The sequence below is a fragment of the Pan paniscus genome, chromosome X (genome assembly GCF_029289425.2).
Source record: "Pan paniscus chromosome X, NHGRI_mPanPan1-v2.0_pri, whole genome shotgun sequence".
NCBI lineage: Eukaryota > Metazoa > Chordata > Mammalia > Primates > Hominidae > Pan > Pan paniscus.
Genome location: NC_073272.2, coordinates 112,332,393 through 112,355,852, shown reverse-complemented (window position 1 = coordinate 112,355,852; position 23,460 = coordinate 112,332,393). Strand labels below are relative to the sequence as shown.

At 42.5% G+C, this 23,460-nt stretch overlaps 1 protein-coding gene across 4 annotated transcripts in view; it reads left to right on the top strand.

The window, feature by feature from the left end:
• Positions 1–6,973: 6,973 nt before the first annotated feature.
• The window catches only part of AMOT (angiomotin), a 66,609-nt gene continuing 50,122 nt past the window's right edge, over positions 6,974–23,460 (top strand). The window contains exons 1-3 of one of the 4 annotated variants that reach the window (XM_008975561.4): positions 6,974–8,001; positions 16,083–16,159; positions 23,245–23,393. The gene's annotated coding sequence lies outside the window, so the exon portion shown is untranslated. Of the gene's footprint in view, positions 8,226–16,082; positions 16,160–23,244; positions 23,394–23,460 lie in introns of all 4 variants that reach the window. The other 3 variants (XM_034950343.4, XM_034950344.3, XM_063601755.1) reach the window with 3 other exon arrangements.

Genomic DNA, 23,460 nt, shown 5'->3' with positions numbered 1-23,460 from the left:
ACAGCGCACATGTTCTATTATCTCGCAATCTCCTGCAGCAGCACCTCCCAGGAGTCTGTCTTTCCACTTACATCCTGCCAAACCCCTGTGAGAATCTTGGAGGCAGGAGGTCCAACACCTAGAACTGAGATGCCTACGACTGCCCCATACCACCCCAAATTCCCTAGCCAAGATCAGGAAGCCAGGGACATATAACTGTTGTTTGCTTAAGGGTGTTCAACACTCTTACTAAAACCATTCACTGGCCTGGCGCAGTGGCTCACGCCTGTAATCCCAGCACTCTGGGAGGCCGAGGCGGGCAGATCACCTGAGGTCAGGAGTTCGAGACCAGCCTGGCTAACATAGTGAAACCCCGTTTCTACTAAAAATACAAAAAATTAGCCAGGCTTGGTGGTGCACACCTGTAATCCCAGGTACTCAGAAGGCTAAGGCAGGAGAATTGCTTGAACCTGGGAAGTGGAGGTTGCAGTGAGCCGAGATTGCATTATTGCACTCCAGTTTGGGCAACAAGAGTGAAACTCTGTCCAAAAAAAAAAAAAAAAAAAACCATTCCCTGGTTTAAATCAGAAACTGCTGGTAGAAAAAAGTAAACTTTGGTCAGTCCATTGTACAAAATATTACAAGTAATAATATCAGCTAATATTTGTATACAACTCTCATTTTACCTTTACAACCATCCTCTGACATAGATGCTGTCATTTTACAAATGAGGAAACTGATACTCAAAATTTGCCTGAAGTCACATAGCTAGTGAGCAATAGAATGAAGACTATGAAACTAAGTCCTTTTGGTGCGGAAGCCCATAGCTTAGCCTCACACTGCCCTGTGGAGCAGATTTAGTAGAGAAGAGTGATTGCGAGGGCCTTACAGCTAGGTGCTTTTAATCTCTATAAGCCACCAAGCAAACCCACTGTCCTACACCCTTGAATGCCCTAAGAAGAATGAATGGAGGGGCATGAAGAAATAAACTGTGTTAAGGGACTACTATATGCCAGACATCATGATAGGACCTCTAAATGTGTTATTTCATTTAATTATCAAAGAAACCCTTATGGTGGAAAAATTATTATCCCTATTTTACAGATGAGGGAATGGCAGCTCAGGCTGGTTAAGGAATCTGCCTCATTGGTAAGTAGTGGAGCTGTGACTTGAATCTAGGCTTGGGTGACTCCAAAAGTCTATACCCCTTCCACAGAGCACACCAAGGATGGCTTACTATTTAACCCTTCCCAGGTTAATATTTGCACTTTAACAAGGGTCTTTCCTGTGTGAATTTCACAGGACAGTGGCAGACCTGAAGAGAAGGCTGATTTGGGCCTGCAAGGTGGGCCTGCCTTAAATCACACTGGAATGGCATTGACCTACCTTCTCCCTGGAGTTCCTAAAGTGGGGCAGCGAGCCAGAGAAGATAAATCTCTACTGGAGTCACAGCCTTCTTCTCCTCCAACTGGGATAACAACTCTCAGACACTCTGGCAACTACAGAAACAGAGAGAGCTCTGAATCAATCAAGAGTTTATTTGCAAAGGGTAATGTCAGAGGATGAACTTCCTCTAAATCCTGCTAACTCTGTACATTTAACGTGCTTACTGGCTCAGGAATTTGATTTTCCTCTGACTTGCTTTCAGAGGTTTGTTTTTTACCATTGACTAAATTATATTTTCCCTCTCAGCCCACCGCCTTTCAGGGTACAGACTGATGTACGTTCCTCAGCCTCCCTGCTTCCCTCTTGCTCCGGCTAACCTAGGAATTTGCAAATAAACCCTACTGAGAAGTATGGACAGTCTGGGCCTTTCCAGAAACTCAAGCTGCTGAAGGAGATATGGTATTTAGTTAAGCTGAAGTGAAGCCCTGCATAAATCATAAAGAGGCGAGCCCAGGTTACTCAAACAAGACCTTAGGAGGTGTTTGGGGAATAGACTTGTAGGCAGCTTTATTTTTCTACAGCCGATTTACTTCCAAAATGCTGGGGCCCACAAATACCCCAGGAGTAACTTGGCTCCCAAATGCTGGAGCAGGTCTTGGCCTTGGAGCACAGTTCTGGTGTTGTTTCCTGAATTCCCACATTGCTGTTTTCCACACATGGATCGGGCTTCAAACTTCCTGTGTCTGGACTGTGTGTGCATGCTGTGTGTGTGTGTGGGGGGGGGGGGGTTGGGAAGGGTGGAAGGGGGGAGGGAGGGAATCCAGAAGGAAGAGCATTTAACTGAAGTCGTGTATTGCATATGTGTCCCTTTGTTCCTTTCCTGTTCAGATAAACCTGCTATTTTCTGATCAGCTGGCTTCTGCATGTACAGGGCTAGCGTCTCTTTATGAATAAATAGGAGGCTGACTTTTGGAGGTGTCCTGGAGAAGGCTGCTTCTCAACGTTTGTCTGGAGGAATTAAGGGGGACAGTTATGTATAGAGACATAAATCTTTAAGATTTATTTTTTCTAGTATACGTGCTTGCCTCTGCTTTTGTTCATAAACGCATTTAAATCATTTAGTTGTTCACTAGGCAACTAGAGGAAGATGTGCACATTCCATATTCCTGGTTCACTTGGTAAGTGGGGGAGAATGCCATTCAATGCAAAGCACTACGGTTTTATCATCTTTCCTTCAAGAAGAATCTGGCCAGGGATTGGGAATAGACCATAAGCTATACACTCCTTCCTACTTTTCCTGTACGTTGGACAAAAATATTGCACACAAAGGGAAGATTTTTTAATTAAGACATTTATTAGTTGGCAACATGAAACACTGGAGATTTTATATTAAAAACATTTGACTTCTGGTTTCTCTTGAAAAATCAGAAGCTGTGGTCACATTGGCCTGCATTTCCCTGTAGTGGTGATCAGGCTGCCCCTTTCACATGGGTTCTGCCTTCTTGCAACCCCTATCACTGGCATTGTCTCCTGACACTAAGCCTAAGGGTTATTACCTTTTGTGTGTGTGCGTGTGCGTGTGTGTGTGTGTGTGTGTGTGGTAAGAGATACATAACAAAATTTACCATTTTAACAATTTTTAAGTGTACAATTCAGTGGCTTTAAGTACATTCAAAATATTATACAACTATCACCATTATCTAGTTCCAAACCTTTTCATCATCCCAAACAGAAATTGTACTATTAAACACTAACTTCCCACTCCCTCTTCCTCCAGCCCCTGATCACCACTACTCTACTTTCTATCTCTATGAATTTATCCATTCTAGATCCCTCATGTAAGTGGAATCATACAGTATTTGTCCTTTTGTATCTGGCTTATTTCATTTTGTGTAATGTTTTCAAGGTAGACATTTGATTTTTTTAATGGACTTTATTTTGTACAGCACAGATATTTTTATTGTGCAATAAAGGTGTATTTTAAGAAAAAAAAATAAAGGCCAAACAGGACAGGTAGTTTGGGATGTGGAATCTTGACTTCTGAGCTTAAAATGATCCTCCTTTTTTCCATATCGTTATATGGAGGTTTTTAATGTGTAGTATCTAGGCAACCCAGTGTCTTTACACAGGTGTTTTACAGCTAGTGGTTAATTCTCCTGGTCTCCCCCAGAGGGCTTTCTATACTTTATAGTCAGGATATGAAGACACAGGGATGCTGTGGGGATTAGTTAATTGCGTGTGGCACAGTTTGCTGTATAAACTAACTCTCTGGAACTAGTTTTCACTCTCTGCTCTTGACTTCCACAGCTTTTACTGTCAATACCATTCATTTGGCACTTAGCACATGCTTGTTAGTTGTCTTTTTATGTTTATATCCTTGAAGGCAGGAGCTAAGTCTCATGCCTCTTTGTTTTTTCAGTCTTGTCTATAATAGCGGCTCAATCGATGTTTGTTGATGTTGGCCTCCCCCTCCCCCTCTCTTTTAAGTAGCGCAGGCAATGCACAGCTTTAAATCCAAACTCGGTTTAAACAAACTGAAAGGTTTTCAGGGTGAAAACAAAGAAGTCTTGCATGGCAGGATAGAAGGCTTGGAAGACCTGGGTTAAACAGAAGTACCAAAAAGCTGTTTGCCACAGGTTAAGAAATGACTCACACACAGCCTGACTCACCATTAAGTTCAGAGTTCTGCTAACTCTACTCCATCAAAATTTGGAGAAGAGTAATGCCCAAGCAGGGTTTGAGGAGCGGATGTTAAACGAATTAAGTGTTTTAGAGGTTTCCATTGCTCCAATTCCATTGCTCCACAGTACCAGTCGCTGTGGGGAAAGGAAAACATGTTAGAAAAGTGTTTTGAAGGCAACTTCAAGGCTAGGGGCAGGCATACTACAAATGAGCCACCAGGCCTTTGTTACCAGGATTTTTTAAAATAGCATCTTCCGTAGTAGCAAAAGATGGGAAATAGCCCAAATTTGCTTCCATTTTTTTTAGAGATAGAGTCTTGCTATGTTGACCAGGCTGACCTTGAACTCCTGGCCTCAAGAGATTCTCCTCCCTCAACCTCCCTAGTAGTTGGAACTATAGGTGTGTGCCACCACCGTGTCTGTCTCCCAAATCCCCATTTAATAAGGGGATGAGTAAAGGAATTTTGGCACAGCTATGCAATAGAATACTGAGTTATAATAAAAGAAATAAGGTAAACATAGTTATCCTGAGATGGAAAAATATTTCAAATACATTGTTGAGTAAACAAATGCAAGGTGTGCCTTGATTAATGATCCCACTTGTAAGGAACAAAAAGGGAATATGCACTCATGCTTGAATATGCAAATAATCTATTTGGAAGATGACATACAGTCATAAAGAGAATGGGACTATGGGAGCAGAGTGGTGGAGAAGAACTTTTCACTGTAGTCTTTCAGTACCTTTTTGTTTGGTGTTTTTTGTTTGTTTGTTTTTTGTTTTTTTTTGACGGAGTCTCGCTCTGTCACCCAGGCTGGAGCGCAGTGGCGGATCTCAGCTCACTGCAACCTCCGCCTCCCAGGTTCAAGTAATTATCCTGTCTCAGCCTCCCGAGTAGCTGGAGCTCAGTGGCTGATCTCAGCTCACTGCAACCTCCGCCTCCCAGGTTCAAGTAATTATCCTGTCTCAGCCTCCCGAGTAGCTGCTACTACAGGCGCATGCCACCACGTGCGGCTAATTTTTGTATTTTTAGTAGAGAAGGGGTTTCACCATATTGAGCAGGCTGGTCTTGAACACCTGACCTCAAGTGATCCACCCGCCTCGGCCTCCCAAAGTGCTGGGATTACAGGTGTGAGCCACCGTGCCCAGCCCAGTACCGTTTTATCTGAATTCTTCCATGTGCATGTTTAACTTTTTTCACTTGGACAGCATTGATTTTAACAAATATCCTTTTGCCACTGTGATTGGTAGTAGTCCTGCAGCATATACCCGCCCCCCCCATCTAGCTCTCCTGTCCACTCCAAATAACAAGGCTGAAATAACCTTACCTTGCTTCACAAACCAGGTGTCTCCATATTTTGAACATTCAAAAACTCACTTTCTCCATGAAAAATCACCCAAATAACTTCACTTCATACATAAACAGAATCATAACGAGAATCATTTTGTGCACACTCCTGCTTCTGAATCTTTCCACAGCTCCTAGCAGAGCATGCTGCACACTCCATGACATGCAATAGTCCACTACTTTTCCTGCAGAGTTGGATTCTGAGCCCCTGTTTACTGTGTGATAGTGTTTCCTTTAAGCACACTTCCTCTTGCATGCCTTGATCCATGGCCCCCCAGATGGCTCCCATTAGGCAGGCTTGAATTGGATGTCACTCTTTCATTGGCATGAGCCATTATAATGGCCTTGCGCTGTCAAGGCGTTTACATTTAGGCTTGCTTCCTACTTGAAATGTTTTCTAGGAAATATGGATCTGTAGAGAATGGTGGTTTCCATGGTAAATGTTCCTTCATATTTGTTTTCTTAAGTTCACTTCGGAGATACACAGCATGATTTCCTCTTTCAGTACCAGAACCACAATAGCTTTAAGTTGTCATGAAACTGTAGAACTTTAAAACAGAAATCTCACCCACCCTGCTTAGAAAAGGGGTAATTTATTATTCTAACGGCAGGGAGTCAACTTCATATCCACCCCCAAAATTGTAGGAAAAGAGTTGACTTTTTAAAATAAAGCCACAAAACCTACACGACCTTGGATGTAAATGCTTAAAACAGATGAGCAAAATATTGATCCTCTAACACATCTAAGACTCTCCATTATGTTTCACACACAAGTAGGAACACATACATGTGTGGAGTGCTTTATAGTTTTCACACACATTTTATTTTCATACCAGTGCCTTTAAGTTAATAGGGCATGTCTTACAGCATTTACTTACAGGTAGAAAAATTAAGGCTGAGAAGTTAAGCCACTTAACAGAAGTCATACAATTAGCTAGTAAGTGCCAGGGCCCCAAATGAATTCTTCCTTTGGTTCCAAATTCCACGTTATTTTGCTACCCTGACACTGTTTCTTTGTGCCTTCGTTTTTCTAGATGTAAAATGGTAGATTTTCCGTGTCCCAGGATGCTGTTCTCAACCCTCTCGTTTTTAACCAATGTCAGCTTTTTTCACAGTCAGCAGAACACCACAATGACACTTCATGTACTTTCCCCCCTCCTGATTTAATAAACTAAGGGGGAAGAAAAGTTACCTATTCGCAGAAAGCTGGACAGTGCCATAAACATAAAGGCGTACCAGAGTCGGCCGACACACTGTTGAACTCTTTTATGAGACTGAGAAATAAAGCGTCTCATCTTTCTCTTCCCAGCAGTAGCTGGGGTAGAACATAGAACTACACAATAGCCTCTTGTTTAGTTTTATTAATTTTGAGGGCGGGTGGGACAAAGGGATCAGACTGGCGACTCCAGGGCCCAATCGCAAGCGTATACTAGGCCAGGCTGGGCCAACCGGTAGCTGCAAAAGAATGGTGGGCGGGACTTACGCTTCAGGGACCCGCTCCGCCCAGGCCGGCGCTCCCAGCCCGCCCAGGGGCGGAGCCTCCGCAGAGCCCCGCCCGCGACCCCTCCTCCCTCGCCCCTCAGCTTCTGCGGCCCGCCAATGGGAGGGGGGCAAGCGCCCGGGGCGGGGGAGCGGAGGAAGAAAGGAGGGTGTCTCGCAGAGCTGTGACCTGGGTGGGGGCCTGCTGGTAATAGGAAGCAAGAGGGGAAGGAAAACGAAGGAGCGCTTCTCCTTCCTGCATTATTTTAAGCAGGCTTTGGTGGAAGCTGCTTTTCAGCATTTCTATTATTTGTTTTTCTTCCTCCCGCAGCGGGGCGGGGAGCTGCACTGGCTCTCCCACGCGTCTATGCCGCGCTGTTGCCGCAGATTATTATTGTAGTCTTTTGCAAAACCCTTTCCTTCTTCCCAGCCAGTCCCCGCGCAGACTCTCACGGCTACGGCAACCGAGTCGTGCCCCTCTAGTGGGAAGGCGAGAGCGAGGGTCCCCTGCTTTCGCCCGAGCTCCCGGACCCCGCGGTTCAATTGTTTGAAACTTCCACGCCCCCCGGCCCCGCCTCTCTTCCGCGCTCCCCTCACTCCTCACTTCCAGGGTCCAGGCAGGCTCCCGCCCTTCTTTCCCCGCCCTCTACTCCGCCTTCCTCCCTCGTCCACCCCTCCCGCCGCCCTGCTCCGGGGCGGTCCTAGCCGCTCACCGCAAGAAGAAAAGCCACCCGTTCGTCCCCCTCCCCTACCTCCCATCCTTTGCCCAGGAGCTGCCTTGGCAGTCACGCCCCTTCCTTCCGAGGAGCTTTCTGGCTGCCTAAACTGGTAGACCCCCTGAATTACTCCTCCATCTCCGCTCTCTTTCGCCTCCTCTTCTCTTAGTTCTCTCCGCCTCCCCCTCAACTACCACCACCTCCAGTCAGTCTCGCCTCCGGCTATCCGCTGCTCCACCCTCTGGCCCGGTATCCTGCCTGTCCGCTGCCACCAAGGAGAGCCCGGACGGAGCAGCGAGGAGGGGAGCAGCCGGGAGTTGGGGCTTCCCCCCTGCCCATCCCTGGCCGCTGGCCCGGGACCGAAGCCACTTGAGCGAGCAGAGAGTCGTCACCTTGTCTTCTTTGCCTTCAGGGGTAGGAGACGCGTGGTTACTTTTCGCGGGGAACTGGGGCAGGAATCCATGGTGGCATGAACTTGGTCGTGCCCTCGGCGTGAGTGAATCGATCTAGGCGCGTGTGGGAATGCCCGTGTGTTCTACTTTCTTTGCAGCTCGCCATGAGTTTTTTTGGATGTGCAGCAAGTTAAATCGGTTAGAGTGTGCGCTGCTTTCCCGTCCTACTTCGGTGAGGAGATGCTAGTGGGTACCACTACTAGATGGTACTTTTACTTCTTTACCTCCTGGGGTTCTTGTGGGTCTCTAGGTAATTAATCACATTGAGGAGCTAAAGACCCGAGGGAAGCTGAAATCTACATTTAGCCCAGCATGCATGTCAGTGCTTATCTCAGATAACTAGATAGGTTTCTGCTAAGTGCTTAGGCTTGGGGTGGGGACTCACACTCCCTGAGGCGGGAGCAGGAGGGTAGGACCGTGAATTCTTGAAGTTTTAAAGTCTGTGTAATCTAAAACAAGGCTACTCTTTGAGATGTGTGGTGGTGGTGGTAGTGCTTGTGGTGGTAGTGATAGTGGTGGTGAGGAGGGAGTTGCCCTTATCTGCTTTAGAAGATCCAAAGATGTTAGTAAATAGCTTTGGGGGATCTTGAGGGTGTCTTGAGGGTCCAAGCCTGGGCCACTGCACATTGGTGCTTCAACAGTAAGATGGGCTTCATGGGTTTGTGAAAATGAAGAGAAAGAAAAGTGGGAGGGAAAATAACAGTCTTTAATAGACTGTGAGCAGTTCCTGGTAGATTGCCACTAATAATAATATAATAATTTGCATAAAGGGACTAAGTAGAATTAAATGAGCAAGGAAAGAGAAAGTTGGTGAGAAACAGCATTTTCAATCTCTAGTGTATGTTTTAGAACGAACTTTTCAACAACCTGGGATGTTTAGTGCATGAAGTTCTCCTCCCTCCCCGCCATGAAGAGTGGACGTTGGGAGGCAGTTTAAAACTTTTATGAATATAACCCTCTTCTCCCATTCAGAGAAGAAGATAATTAGTCACCATAATCTTCAATGATGAAGGGCTAAGGATATTTAAGTCTCCTTGAGCTAGGCTTTGTGAAAAGTTCTTTCTCAGGCCAGCCTTTGTGAAGCCTTCTCAGTTAGACCTTTCAGCACCCTCATTTAGTAGCTAAGAATAGTTTGAAATGCCATTTTGGATGTGGTATACATTTTCATCCATCTCCCACCTATCTTCAATTGGACAAGTGCGTCAAGCCTGTAAGTGATGGTGTTCAAAGACTTATTACTGAGATGTCCTTAACCCATTGCTTATTTGGGAACACATTATTAACATACATTTTAAAATAACTTTGGTTGATTTTAATGAGGGAAAGGAAAGTAGGAAGGTAGAGAAGGGCGACAATTTTAAAGGCTATCCTGTTTCAGATCAGCTGGGAGGGAAAAGCTGGCCTGACCAAACTACATTTTATAACTGGCCTGGGACATTTTAACAGCCAGGTGGTTGTAGAGTAGTTGCCTCTATTTACAGATGATAACTAAGGTTCCAACTATTCTGTATGGGTTTATCCGGCGTCATTGACAGACACTTTCTGGCACTACATCATACTTCATTTTAAATTACTTCTTTCCTTGGAAAAGTTCGTGGCTTTGTAAAATTGAAAGTGCTTTTTCTACCTTCACAGTCTAGATGTGAAGTAAACCTCTGACCACAATTGTATGTGGAGTCACTTTTACATGAAATTTGTGGATCTGTTTACCTATTTAAAAGATTTTAGAAAGGGAATTTTAATAATTCATAGTCAATGCAGTTTGGGATTTGGAAATTAAAATTTCATTTCTGGTTTATGAAGTTTGATTTATTAGACTAATTCCCAACAAGGACATTTGTAGAGTTGCTTTTTCTTTCTGATGTTTTGTAAAGACCGCATCAGACTCTAGAATGCTTTAAGAATAGCCTAATCAGAAGGCAGGGGGATGGATACTATGACCTTGAGGTCCCATTGAGTGCCAGAATTCTAAGTGGGTACATCTGCTTCTGTGCCTCTCCTAAGAGCCCTCTCCCAGGGCCTGCGCCTTCTTTAAAAGGGTGTCTTTGTAATTAAGCGGCCCTTCTTCCCCATCTCCCTTTCTTCCTTTGATCCAGCTTTTTAAGGCCTTTTTTTCCATTTGGAGACAAGAGGGGTTTCTCACACTTTCCTGTTCCCCTCTTAACGCTTCTTTTCCTTTACCCCAGAAAAGTCCCCTGAAGTTCTCAGGATGGTTAGAAGTTGTTTTGTTTTGTTTGGGGCGTGGGGGTGGAGTGGGGGAGTTGTTACCAATGAGGAGGAATAGAGGATATATTCCCTCTTGGGAAATGCTTGTGACCAGGTAGCCTCCTCCATGGAGACTGAGCATTTGGAATGCATGAGAACAGTCTATTCTTGGGGACTGTCTGGTAGAAATTGTCCTTTGCACCCATTAAGCCCAGCTTAAACACTGAAAGGGGTGGGGAGAGGTGTGTGTGGTCGTACTGGAGCCTTTTAGGATGGTAAATGGGTAAATGTTTCCAAATCTCCTATTACATCATCTCTTTCTCCCATGGATTCAGTAGGTTTAGTGATCTGCTTGACAAGTTAATTAGCTGGGGACTAAACCAATTTGTTTAGAATTGTGATCCATTGATTTCCTGTCCCCAGGAATTTTTGTTGGTGTTTTACTATGATGTGTTGTCTTTAGTCTTACTTACTTTTCCCTCCTTGCTGCCTTTTGTGGACTTTGGTCCAAATTCTAGGGTTCCACCCCCAAGTCAAAGGTTAGAATTTTGTCCCAGGAACTAAGGGGGTATTAAACAGGCTGGCCATACTGCATTACTCTCCTCCATGGTGGGCTTCTGACCCCTTTTAACCCAGAGAAAGGAGGGAAGTCGCCCCTTCCACACACAACACACAATCTGAACAAAAAAAAAGAAAAAGAAAAAGAAAGAAAGAAAATAGGAGGTCATTTGCTTTATAAAAGAATCCACAACAGGTTTTCTTTGTAAGTACTAGCTTTCCTAGTTAGTGCCTTTAAACTATGACTTGATATATAAAAATTCACTCTAACTGGGCCTTCTCGGAAGCATATTTATTGCATAAAGGAATACATAAGAATTTGTAATGATTATCGCTTAAATTAAGTGAGGCCATTATTTGGCCTTTGAAATCTTTTTGTTATATGGAATGGAGTTAGTTAATTGTCTAAATCATTCTGGCTTGTAATAATGCTGGCCACGTTAGCTCCGGCCTACAACTGCTTGCAGAAGAAAGCTAGTATTACTTTTTGAAAATAAATCAGACTTTATAGATTTTGAACAATTCTAAGGATGAGACTATCCACCCCATATAGGTAAAATGTTTTATTTCCAGTTACTGTATTTGACTAACCCAGGGATCCAGAAAGTTATTTCTAGTAAATAATGGCGACTGATGCCACTTTAACCTAAGAATCTGCAATAAGATTTCCTAGTGAGCCTATTGGTGAGAAGGACCTGGGCTCTAGGCCCAACTGTAACTCGGTTTACTACCTCTGTTAAGTTTTTTTTTTTCCACTGTAAATTATGGGTTTGGACAGGGTAATTTTGAGAGCCAGTTCTTATACGTTTATGGTTTTCTTTCTAGGCCTCAATATCTAGTATGAATGTGAATGATTGCTACTAGAATGAAATGCAACAGTTGTTAGAAATTCAATCATCTAGTCATCATGTTAAAGAAAAAAAGATCCTGTAAGGATATATGAATATAGATGCATTATGTTTTACATTTTAACAACTCAAAATTAAGAAGCTAAGACTCTGTCCAAAACTTCAAGAATTCCATCATCCTAACAGATCACCTGCTTTCATTTTTTCTAGTTCCTTTCAAGTCCTGGTTCCTGTACTAACATGAATTTTAGATAATTGGAGCCACAGATACATACAATGTTGCTTTTCAATAAGAGCCCACCTAAGACTTAACTTTGTGAACCCATGTGGAGGAACGAAGTCAGAATCTGACTGAGGACACATGAAGACTCCCATATATTTTGTTTCTCAAATGCCAGGAGAGGCTAATGGATATAATAAGTAATCCCTAAACACTCTCTGTGATTCAGGAGTTGTTCATGTATCTAGCAAGGCTGTTAATTTAATTCCTTTGACCTCCTGTTATCCCTCCCCCATTCTTGTTAACAACAACAACAACAAAACTAGGGTCCACTGTTTACTTTGTCTAAATCATTGGCAATGATTTTTAAATCACTGTATGGTGAAATCCCATCAAGTGAGTATAAATTTGAGTGGAATATGAAATCTCCAGAATGAGAAAGGAGAAGCAGGAAAGCACAAATATACTTGTTTTGTAGCATGGAAAATAATATGTTTAAATTAGACTAAAAGATAGCAAAGAAACTAAGGATTTTAGACAGTTAAATAAAAGACAAGAAGTGCAGCAGCAGAATGGCCCACACATAATGGGTTCTTCACCTGAGGTCTTCACCATGTAGTGAAATTTCATAGTTCTTTAATTTTCCTTTGATAACAAAGGTGTGGTATACATGTGATCTCTAAGATTTGATGGATTAGCCAGGCATGGTGGCTCACACCTGTAATCCCAGCGATTTGGGAGGCAGAGGCGGGCGGATCACCTAAGGTCAGGAGTTCAAGACCAGCCTGACCAACATGGTGAAACCCCTGTCTCTACTAAAAATACAGAATTACCTGGGTATGGTGGTGCATGCCTATAATCCCAGCTACTCAGGAAACTGAGGAATAAATTGCTTGAACCTGGGAGGCGGAGGTTGCAGTAAGCCAAGATCACGCCATTGCACTCCAGCCTGGGCAACAAGAGCAAAACTCCGTCTCAAAAAAAAAAAAAAAAAGATTTGATGGATTCATTCCTGGAAACCAGTGGCTCATCATAAATTAGATTAAATTTCTCTAACTGGAATAGAAAGTGTGGTATGGGTTTTTAGTATTTAGAAAGTAGCAAATGAGGAACAGGAACTTTTTTTTTTTTTGTAATATATGATCCTGGAGAAAATGCAAATGGGTGTATTTGCCAATGTTTCCTAAGGCAATTCTTGAAAATCTACTCTTTTAAGTCTGTGGGCTTGCCTTGACATTTGTAAAGGCACTTTCACTCTTGCCCTAACTCCATGAAATATCATTAGCCTGTGTGACTTGAAGCCAGGATCTGGTTTTCTCTGCCCAGCCCCTCTCTGTCTTACCATGTGACCAAGGGTAAATGAATTAGCTGCTCTAAGCTTCAGTTACCCTTCTGGGAAGCAAGGATATTAATACCTCACAGAGGTGTTTCGGCATGCTTCATATTGGGCACATGCTTTGAGGTCATTGGATGAAAGGTGTTTGCATGATGGCAGAGCAGGCTTATTATAGGGTCTTGAGCAGGTGTTCCTTTTTAATGAGCTTTGCTGTCTTATAACATACAGTGCCCTTTGGTGCCCCATTGCCTTACTGACTGTAATTACCATTAACCCAACATTTGTATTATTGGCCCTCTCGGCTTTTTGGAAAAAAAATTAAACAGTTTTGTACTGTGTGGTAAGTTGAGGTACAAATAAGAGGACTCTAGCATCTTACAGGGTGGTGAAAAATAGCTTCAAAAAGAAACGTTAGTTGAAAAGGGCTATAGAGATCAGTGAGTTATTCAAAGCTCCTCCAAAAGATGAAAAAGAATAAAGCAAACTTCTGTGTGTGTGCGCATGCACGTTTTAAGGGAGAAAGTTTTCAGTAATATTTGCTTGTGACACATACTGATGATAGCCAGTAACTGAAACCCAGCCATTGTAGTGTTTTATACACAGCTGGATTTTATTAATGATGGAATATTTATGCTTGCTGTACAATTCGTGGCTCATTTCCATGTGTATGTCAGAACTTAAATACCCCCAAAAGAAACATTAAGATAACATGAAATATAAATGTGGCCAAGCTAGAAAGGGTGGATTTGGTGGAGAGTCTCCCTTCTTCTTATTGGTGTCACATCAGATCACAATAACTGTGCCGCCCCCCTATCAACCTTAGGCATTGATACTGATCTTTTTTTCCCCTTATATATACCCCATAGCAAACTTCACATTTCAATCTTTTTGATATGGACAAACGATCTGCTCTCCTCTTTATAATGCAGATAAAACTGATGTATGTGTTTTTTAAGAGCATATTTTCCCTGCACATGCTTCTCATTATCCGAGAGGCCTGGACTCAATCAGTAAAGGAGCAGAGAAACCACATAATTGAAAGGAGAATGACGGTGGTGCATACTTGGAATATTTGTGGGAAGGGGATTGCTGACATCAGAAAATGTAGTGGCCTGAGTGTTAACAGCATTGAAGAGAAATCAGCTTTCTGTGTTTCTGTGTATTGAAAATTATTTTTAAGGGAATAAAAATATGGGCCAGGTTTGACATCCTTTTATGAAGTTGCCCTGGAAACTTTGATGAAGATTGTTAAAGAATAGCTCAATTAAAACCTTCCCCATTAGGAAGCTAATTAGTACATCCCTTACTCATTTTGGTTGTTTTCAAGGGGCATGTATTTGCATTGAATTAGTGACATTTGTTCCATGTGATAGCAAACTAAGATAAAAATCACAGATGGGGAAAATTATTTAGATTGCCTGTTTTGAAGAAACCTAATTTCCTCTTTATTACATTTAGATTTTCAGTTCAGAGTTTTGTTTTACTATGTTTATATACAATGATCACATTTTAGTGTGGTAGCCAGTTTTGCTTTCTGGATCATGGGCTGTAAACCAAAGCTTATTTGAATTTCCCGTATGAATTAGGGAAATAGAACAAATGACAACAAACCATTTTATTAAGGTAAGATTTCATTTTTTTCTTCTACAATTAGTTTCTCTTTGGTCTATGTGTGTGTGCCTGAGAGAGAGAGTAGGGGAGGCAGATTGTTTTTTTAAAAAGCAAACAGTTTTTGAAGCTAAGAAAATTTTGATGACCCCCCCCCCCCTTTACTCCCAGGAACATTCTGTCTGCCTCAGGCTGGGACCAGTTGGGCTTTGGTTAGGGGAACATGATGAATTTTCTGACCTGGTGCTTTCTGTGACCAGGCTAAGTGGTTCTCCCTTGGAAGCCTGAAGGAAAGAGGTTATGGTGAGAACAGGAGTGCAAGATTTCTAGCAGGTTCTTTTTACTGTACTCCACCTTTTTTTAGGGGGGTGAGTACTTGCTTCTGAGATTTTAGGGCCATTTGCAGTAGAGTCAATGCTTTATAGCCAAATGTAAAATATGGGCCAGTTGTGGCCCTCCTTTCCCCGCATCACTTTAGGTGACGGTCATTCTGTACCTAGGTTCCCATATGCTGTGCCCACGGTGTAGGTGTATGCCTGCAGTAGTTTGTGCAAGTAAGAAAGTTAGCTGGGTTATATGATTTGTGGTTTAATCTCACCTTAGTCCTTCTTGGGAAGGCAGGGTTTAGACTCAGTTCTGCAGTGGCACCTCAGGCAAGGCAGGTTCCCTGTGCTTGCAAGGCAACAGCAGGAGGAGGAGGGGCTGCCTTCTGCCTTCAGAGAGTGACTCAGGCCCTTTGGTATGAAGATATGAAATGCTGGCTCCTGTCCATACACCTGCTGGATGCCACACCTGCAGTCAGCACCTGAGCCCCACTCAGACACAAAAACCAGACTGAAGGCAGATGGGGCTCCCTTGAAAAGGGGCACAGCGAAACAGGGAGCTCTCAATTATGTTAGTAGAGCCCCACTGGGAACTGGGTTTAGTCATCCCAGTGTTGGCTTGGGGAAACAGATTACTTTCTTTTAGATGCAGCTCACTCACTTGCTCAAGATACTGTTGGAGTGTTTCAGGAGTTTGCTTTCCTAATGAATTTCTCTTGTGAACTGTCCTCTTAAAAACTGGAGGGGCAATTCTGTGGAGGGTTATGTCTTAGAACCAAGCACAGGGCAGGAAGTCGCAAGACCTGGGTTCCAATGCTGGCCCTACCAATGGGCAACAGTGAAATTCTGGTCCAATTAGTTATGATTAGCTATCTGTTCTGGACTTGAGCTTCCCTCTCCAGTTCTAAAATGGAATTAATCACATCTGCCTTTATTTCCCCACAGAGCTGCTGAGAAGGACAAATAAGATAGCAGAGTGAAAGAGCTTTTGTCTCCTTAGAAGGAAGGCTGAGAAACTAAAGGTAATAATAACATTATTATTATTGTTATTCCATGTCTTTCTTTGTTTTCTTCTCCTGCTGTGGCCTCTAGAAAAGTTTTGGGGAAGTTATCATTCACTCAGTATGCAACTATTAAGCACATTTTATGTACCAGTTAATGTTTTAGGTATTGGGATGCATACAATGAAAAATCACGCACCCCGCCCATGCCCTCTAAGATCTTACAGTCTAGCAACTTCCCTTTCCATTTCTGGCTCAACCCGTAATAGTGATTGCTACCAGGGCACTCAGAAGCTTAAAAGGTGAGAATTAACTTCTTTTTTTCTCTCCACACTACAGCTGGGGATTTCTGTCCCTGGAGCTGTGTATTGCAAGGTCTAGCTTGGAGATATATGGGAGGAAAGGCCATCGGGATAAATAAAGGAATTTCTTTCCCTCCCACATTTGCAAAGTACCTAACCCTTGAATGATCTTTTTTTTTTTTTTTCCCCAGAAGTCCATGTTTAGTTTCATCCTGGGTTCTGTTCTGTTCCTAGTCAATATGGTCCAGCCCTCTCTTATGACCTTAGCTGTCATCCATATGCTAATGACTCCCAAAGATATATCTCAACCTATCTTTGATGTCAAATTGGTCATCACACTCCATGTCTTCTACTCAGCTTATAGGTTTTTGATATTTTCCTCCTCTTGGGAGCTTTTTCAGGTAGCCCAGGGTTTTTTGCAGAGCCCTATGTGTTGCCGGAGCTATTGGCTCATACCTCTGTTTTCCCGTTGAATTGGGCCTCCTCTGCCTGACTGGGAGCTCCTCAAGTACTGGGCTCTCTTATTTATTTATTTATTTATTTATTTATTTATTTATTTATTTATTTATTGCCACCCTAGGGCTTACCTAGCACAATGTCTGGCTACAGTAAGTGCTCAGTAAAAGTTTATGGAAAATTTGCTGTGATAAGTGTCATCATAGAGAATTCATTTTCCATGTTGAGCAGAGTTGAGGTCAGGAATAGATGGAGAGGGATTAGGGAAAAATCTTCAAAGAGAAGATGGACAGCAGAACTGCCTTATTTTGAGAGTTCTGGCTAAGAAGTCACGGAAGGAATGCCTGTTGTGTCCACTGTTGTTAAACCAGGGGCATCTCTGACCTATTGCCTCCCCTGCTTTAGGACCGGATGACTTTTATGGTCAGGTCTGCAAATCAACCTCTGTCTATAATACATTGACCATTTAAGACAGGTGTCACTTAGTCTTCTAGTATTAAACAGGGCTGACCTTAAATGTGCCACCTTAACTGAGGCTGAAAATAGAGCTACACACACAGGCTCATTGATCATGCCTGCTTAGTTCTATACAGCAAAATGTCCCTTAAGATATATTGAAGATTGGGATCTAAAAACTGACAAATTCAATTCTCAGAATGTAAGCAGGTTGGGTCACAAGAACTGAATGTCTTCAAGCTGACTGTCAGATCTTTCCAAGGGCAAAAATGAAAGATGATATAAGCTATTACAGGCCATGAACCTGTTTTCACCCACCTGATGCTTTTACTAATTAGCTTCTTGGCTGGGTGGCAATTTGGGGCAAGTGCATGCAAGCTGGATTCACAGGGGAGCCCGCATTCCATCCACTCTGCCATTTCGCAAGCCACTGGGATACTACACTGCTTCTCTTGGCTTCTTTCCCTCCCAGGAGCCCTGCTCTGCCCTGGTGGAAAAATGAGAGCGGGAGAATTTTTCATTAAATGAGGGACGGATTTCATGGGACTCTGGTGTTTTGCTAATTTTATTTTTTAGTGGGTTGTCTAAAAACATTTATGCTTCTTGACCCATCAGTTTCACTTCTGGGATTCTATCATGAAGAAACAATCTACAATATTGAAAAAGGTTAAATCACAAAGATGTTTTTGTAACATTATTTAGATTAGCATAAAATTGGAAGCAATTTACATGTCTTAATAATTGAAGAATGGGTAAGTGAATGCTGATACACTTGTTTAATGCACTATTATGCAGCCATTACGATGTTATGAAGTTATGCCACAACATGGAAAAAGTATTTATGGTGAGGTGAAATGCAGGATCCAAAATTACATCTTATTAATAATTCATTGCTTGTAAAAACACAAATACACATAGGAAAACTAAAGGAAATATAATGTTAACAGTGCTTAAGTTGAGGTGCTGGGATTATAAGTGATTTTTTTCTTTATTAAAAATAAATGCATGCTGTGCTTATATTACTTGTAAAATAAAATATAAGTAGATATGAAAATGGGTGGTCTGGCATTGGCGGTTAAAGATTGGTCAAGCAGGCAGCTTCTAGGTATATTCTTAAACTTTTCTCATTTTAGGCTCCATCTAATTACAGGGACTCTTTATACTTTTCTCGAGATAATAAAGAAGGGGATGTGATGGTGTGGTCTACTCCTCTTTTGGAATGGATGTGTGTGCTGGGAGATAGAGGGAGGTGGCAACAGGATTCTCCTTGCTACCCAGTATGTCACTGCTCACATCCACTTCAGGGTTGATCACCTTTGTTGCCTATAAACATGTTTAAGGTAATTGCTTCAGAGCAAAGCAAAGTCAAACTGGGACCAAAAACGACCAAGACCTTGAGTTACCATCCCAGAAACGGATCTCTCACACTGATCCTCAGTAAGATTTGGAAATGCCAAGGCCTTGCTGTGGTTCTTAAAATAATTTTTCAACCTAATCTAATAGGGTGTTCAAAAATAATTGTGGTGTTTGCAATAGAGTGTATTAAGCTGTCCTTGCATTGCTATAAGGAAGTACCGGAGACAGGGTAATTTATAAAGAAAAGAGTTTTAATGGGCTCACAGTTCTGCAGGCTTTATGGGAAGCATGGTGCGAACATCTACTTGGCTTCGGGGCGGGGGCCTCAGGAAGCTTGCAATCATGGCAGAAGGCGATGGGGGAGCAGGCACATCACATGGCAAAAGCGAGAGCAAGAGACAACGGGGGAAGGTGCCACACATTTTTAAACAACCAGATCTCATGAGAACTCACTCTCAGAACAGCACCAAGAAGATCTGCCCCCATGATCCAGTCACCTCCCACCAAACCTCACAATTCAACATGAGATTTGGGCAGGGACACACATCCAAACTATATCATAGAGGTAGAGATAGGAACAAAGAAGAGTTGGGGCTGACTCTTCTCTTAAGCCTTTTCTTGAACTAGTGCTAGAGTTAGGTAAGAGCAAATGCCAAGCTGGTATGATATTGAACGGACCTGGAACAGGGGGTCTGGAAACATCCATCTGTGGAGGTTCATGTTGCTGTTCAATCCACCTCACATCTTAGCCTAAAAAGCGAATTTGCAAAGCCTTTCTATAGTAGTACTTGTAGCTAAACACTTCCCCCTTACTGCCTTGAATTTTCCTTCCTTCCATTAACATTTTACTTCCAATGGAACTGGAAAATCAGTGGTAGCGTTAAAGCAGGTTTATAGTCTTTTAAAATCAGGGTCAATTCTATGTAATAAATAGTTATTAAGCATCTCCTTTGTACAAGCAAATAATGCTAGATAATATGTTGTAGTGGAGGGGCTCTTGCCCTAGGCGTTATAAAAACTTTCATTTTGGTCCTGGCTCTCTCTTACCCTTTGAGGCCCTGGCATCTTCATCTATACAAGAAGAGGGTGGGACCACTAGGTGGTCTCCGTTTCCAGTTCTGGCTTTCAATGATCTAAGGACCCCTGTGTAGTAGACTGAGTTGCAAATAAAGTTTTTTTGTTTTTGTTTTTTAAAAAAACAACCTTTCTTCATAAAATTGCTGTACACTTCTAAAAAAAAAAAGGCTACTTTGAAATAACAATTATAGTAATAGCTTACTTTTATTGAGGCCTTACTATGTGCCAGGCTCCATGCTTAGCACTTTACATGGATTAATTCCCTTAATCTTTATAACAACCCTATCTAGTATGAACACCATTATCCCTATTTTGCAGATGATGAAATTGAGACTTGGGAGATCAAGAGACATGTACAAGGTCTGTTAGTAAGCCATACATCCAGGATTTAAACTTGGGCAGTGTGACTCTAGGCCCAGACTCTGTGCCACGGTGTTTATGATGCCTATCCATTGAGATAACCTGCAAAAGGACCATTGTTTTTCACATCCTAAATGAAGTGAATTGGTATCTTGGGTTGCAAGACTGTTGGGAAAGTTATTCTCTAGGGTACTTTGGCTACAATATGGACCAACCTGAGAGAACATAAGAATTTACTGGGGCCTCACTTTTTGTGAGAGGTTATGTGTGTGTGTGTGTGTTTGCACAAATACATACACATAGGTACAGGGAAAACTTTGAACTGGCCCCCTTCCATTTATCTGGGAGTCAAATTGGATGAAACAAGTTGACCAAGATTTAGCAGAGAAACAGCTTTCTTAGACTTAGATTCTTTATCCTGGTTGGTAGAATGAGAGGTAGGGGCAGAATGTGGGAGGGTTTAGAAGAGGGGATAGAAAGAAGATCTTATAGGCATATTGCAAAATTTATTTGAAGGGTGGGAGTTTGGTCTGTCCTGACCACCTTGTAATGTTGATTTTCTGGGACTTGTCTTGGGAAACATTAATGTGTTTTGGCTCAACCTCACAGGTGTATTGGGAGAGGCCAATGACTGCAAATGGAGTAAGAATTTAGCTTGGCCTTGCTTCCCTGTTGTTGTTACAGAAGAGTTGATTATATAGATTCAAATTGCATTTTTAAAGACAGAACCGCAATTATTCTTTTTTTCCTATCAAATATTCTCAGAGACAGTCTGTGTGCCCAGGACAAACAAGGTTATTTTATTGATTGAAGATGATGTCAGACCCCTGGCAGTGGCATGATTAAAGCTACAGGGAGATTAAAGGTTATAGTGTTCATACTGTTTTAGTTCTTGTGCATGAAACAAGGAGTCTTTTCCTTTCCTTTCTCAAATAAATGGAGTAGTGTTTTCCTCATTATGTGACTCTTGACATGTAGATGAACATAAGTTCTTTAAGAAAAAAATAGTAAACTGGAGAGGACTCTGCAAAGCTTTTTTCTTAGGCTGATTTCTTTTTTAAACAGGAGACAAAGATGGCAGGAGGAGGGTGAGAGGGTAGGGGAACGATCTGTGTCCAGTTAACATAAAGTGATTTGGGTTTTGAAAAGGATATGGAGGGGCCGAGCGTGGTGGCTCACGCCTGTAATCCCAACACCTTGGGAGACCGAGGCAGGCAGATCCCTGAGGTCAGGAGTTCAAGACCAGCCTGGCCAACATGGCAAAACCCTGTCTCTACTAAAAATATGAAAATCAGCCAGGCATGGTGACACGTGCCTGTAATCCTGGCTACATGGGAGGCTGAGGCAGGAGAATCACTTGAACCTGGGAGGCAGAGGTTGCAGTGAGCCGAGATCCCACCACTGCACTCCAGCCTGGGTGACAGAGCAAGACTCCATCTCAAAAATAGATAAATAAATAAGTAAGAAAAGGATACAGAGGACAGAATTGAGAGAAGAGAGTAAGACCTTGCACGAGAAAAGTTTTCTCAATGAAGAGCTGAGTATCAGGAGAAAGTCAGTAATATCAGCATGAAGAATCTAAGTAGTACTGGAAAAAAATCATATGGTAGTTTCTCTCCAGGGACTCGCGTTTAAAAGCCTTGGGCTGTTTTCTGGTGTTTCAGTTGGAAAAAAAGGGATGAATGTTTTGTTCAGAATTGGACAATAGAAGCACGGTGGTTATGTACCATAGCTCTGTTAACAGTCCAGCTTTGATTCCAATTAGAAGTTGTTCCTCTGCTTCAAAATTAGGGGAGATACCCTAAAATAATTACCTTGCAGATTTGAGATGATTTTGCTTTTGATCATGATTATATGTTGTGCCAAAACAAGATGGAAAGACACATTTCTGTGTTTGTTCACTCTATATCTGTTCACTTTATTTTTGGCAACATTGCAAGGAAATAATGTTAAATTAATCACTTTGTGGTTTTGTGGAGTTTTTAAAAACTTGAATGTTTTGAACATGCTCTCAAAATACAGAGATGTTTGTGTACTTCTTTTGCATTACTTTCCTCCTTTCATGGAGTCACTGATGTGGATTAAGCCTTTCCTTTAAGTGATATGAATGAATCATACATAGGCCAGGACAGAAGATAGGAATGTGGTTCATGTGCATGTCGCTTAAACTCCTGAGTCTTAGAATCATTTTGATTAGGCTGACAAGGCTTTGCAGAGAGTCCAGGCAGAAATTAAACATAAGGACTATCTCAAATCCAGGTCTATTATTCATTTGCATCCAGTCTATATAATGTAAGTCTATGAGTTTTTTTTACTGAGACACTGGGGCAGTGGAAGTGCCAAGAAAGCAAGTGGAGGCATCTTCTGCTTGGAGAAGGGTTGCGCTCTGTGTTGGGAAGGGCAGCCTACTTTCCTACTCCAAGAATGGATGGACCATTGATCAGATGATCAGAGTGTAAGCTCCATGAGGGCAGGAATTATATTTTATGTGTCTTTGTAGCCCTTATTGTGTCTAGTATGAGGCTGACAAATGTGTGGAATAGTTGATACACAATAAATACTTAATGACTTGGTTGAAAAGAAGGTTCTTCCCCTCCCCTCCACCTATCTGAGCTTGAGGCACTCAAATTGGGAGCCTCACTGAGTGTTCTTTTTTTGACCAAAAACCTACCTTATGATGACTGCCCTCCCTTCTGGGATGTGGGACAGTGAGCCTCACTAACCTCCCCTGCTACTAATAGCAGTTTAAAGTTTGCACCCTAAAGGTGACAGTGGTTTTGGCTTTTGTCATCATCCACCATTCCAACTTGGAATGGAAGTGGTAGCTTTCTAGGGCTGTGAGGTCAGAACAGAGCAAGTCTCAGACCTGAACATTTCCATCACTGGAGACTGGCCTGGCCTTCCGGACACAGCTACTGGACACTGAGGTTTCTTTTCTGCCCTAGTGGAGATGGACTCTGCTACTCATTTAAAAGCCAAGCACCATAGGAGGACAAGTCATTCTCTTGGAAGAACTGGTTTGATTAACTGCTGGCCATTGGTGGCAAAATAGAAACGACGTTTTTATTTCTCCCTCCCTCCCTCTCCTGAACATTTCAGAGTGACCAGTGGTTGGACTCTTGGCGGCGCTTACCCTGAACCTGAGTGTTAGGGGAGAGGGAATCTGCCGTTGCGGTTTCTGGAGCTGCTCATAAGCAAGAATTCCCTATCCTGATCAAGGCTTTAAGCCTAAAAGAAAGCAGAAATAGGTATGGAATATTTCTGTGTGTGTGTGTGTGCGCGCACGCTCGTGCATGTGTGTATGCATGTGTGCCT